The sequence below is a fragment of the Triticum dicoccoides genome, chromosome 4B (genome assembly GCF_002162155.2).
Source record: "Triticum dicoccoides isolate Atlit2015 ecotype Zavitan chromosome 4B, WEW_v2.0, whole genome shotgun sequence".
Classification (NCBI taxonomy): domain Eukaryota; kingdom Viridiplantae; phylum Streptophyta; class Magnoliopsida; order Poales; family Poaceae; genus Triticum; species Triticum dicoccoides.
In genome coordinates, this window is record NC_041387.1 from 566,682,573 (window position 1) to 566,684,405 (window position 1,833).

Here is a 1,833-nt window from a genome sequence, read left to right on the forward strand (position 1 = left end):
GCCGTCGTCGCCTCGCCGTCGCCGTCGCCCCGCTGTGAGCTCTCCCCCTCTAACCTCTCTCCCTCGCCCCCGGCGGCCACCATGGGCGCCGCCCCTCCCGGCCCCGAGCACACACACACATACAAGCGCATGAATTAGTATATAATTTAGATTATTTAGATTATTATTGTTTTAGTTATCAAAACACACACACACACAAGCATGAATTAGTATATAATTTAGATTATTTAGATTATTGTTGTTTTAGTTATCAAAAAAGTTTATATGGAACACACACACACACATATGTATGAATTAATGCATGTATATATTAGTATATGCGTATTTTGTATGTTTAATTAGTTTAGATTATTTAGATTATTATTGTTTTAGTTATCAAATTTTTTTATATGGAAATTAGTGTTTAATTAGTATGGGATTTTTTTATGTTTAATTAGTATATAATTTAGATTATTATTATTAGTATATAATTAGTGTCTAATTAGTATGGAAATTTTTTATATAATGTTGTTTTTTAGTTTTTTAATGGATGTATAGAAGTTGTGTTTTCTGTTTTTAGTATTAGATGCTTAATTAGTATGAAATAGTATATAGATTTTTGAAATAGTAGAAATGTTAGAAATTTTATTTATCAAAATCCAATCATTAAAAAAATATTACTTTTTGCGGGCATATAGCTAGTATTTGTTCTCGATGATGCCTAGCCCGCATCCTCGCCGTCGACCCGTCCGCGACGACGTCCAGCCGACCCATGTAGGGGAATGGGCTCCGCCGGGCTAGCACTGGGAGGTGCTGCCTGGAGGGGCGCGCCGCTTGATGAGGAACCCGGCCCCGGGTCCCGTCGTCGACCCTGATCTCGTTTGGTGGCATTCGCGTGGGCCAGTTTCGGTACGGAGGGACCCGACCCCGCCGGAGGTGGTACGTCGCCGTGTCAGGGAGGAGGACGAGCATGTCCATCGCTACATGGTTGCGTTGGAGGGCGGCAGGTTCTCCAATACCTGGCAGTATCTTCGGGGATCTCACTTCAGCTATGATCCTGTGAGGGTTCTCCAATATCTATTATTCGAGACGATGTAATTTGAATACTAAATTGTTTTATATTTCTTTTGAATTAGTTAAATAAAAGCTATGGCAGACAATACCGACAGAGAGGGAGAACAAACCATGTTCGATATAATACGCGGGCCAGATGATGATCAGAATGAAGAAGATTATGACGGCTCTGAATTTCTAAACAACACTGGAGAGGGTGATATGATATTCGATCGTGACGACCGAATTGATGAAGTCATGAACTGCGATTATGACAATGACGAAGAACATGTTGATCCTGAAACAACAAAGACCGGCGAGGTATATATATTTATATAAGCAGGTATCTGGTGATCATCACATGTTTTAAATGACTTGAAGATATATTAACGAATCGATCTTTGTTCTTTCAGCCATCCGGATCGAGCAAATCTTCAGGCAAAAGGACGAAACAAGGCCCAAACAAAAAGTTGAAGGAGGGCGTAAAGTACAATATCGAGGCAGTCAGACCTAATGGCGAACCATTAGCGCCTAAGAAGATTGCGGACAAGTTCGTTCGTCAGTGCGGAGTTCTTGTGAAGGACCAACTCCCGATCTCCCTTCAAGAATGGAGAGAGCCAGCAAAAGACAAAAGACAAAAAGGCAAAGAGGACGCTGCTCCACGTCCAGATGTTACTTTTGTCGACAAGAATCAAAAAGATCTGCTTTGGGATACTCTCATGGAACATTTCACCCTACCAGATCATTTCACAGAAGCAGATGTGCAGAAAGTCAAGGACGCTGCTCTTAGGAAGATGGCGG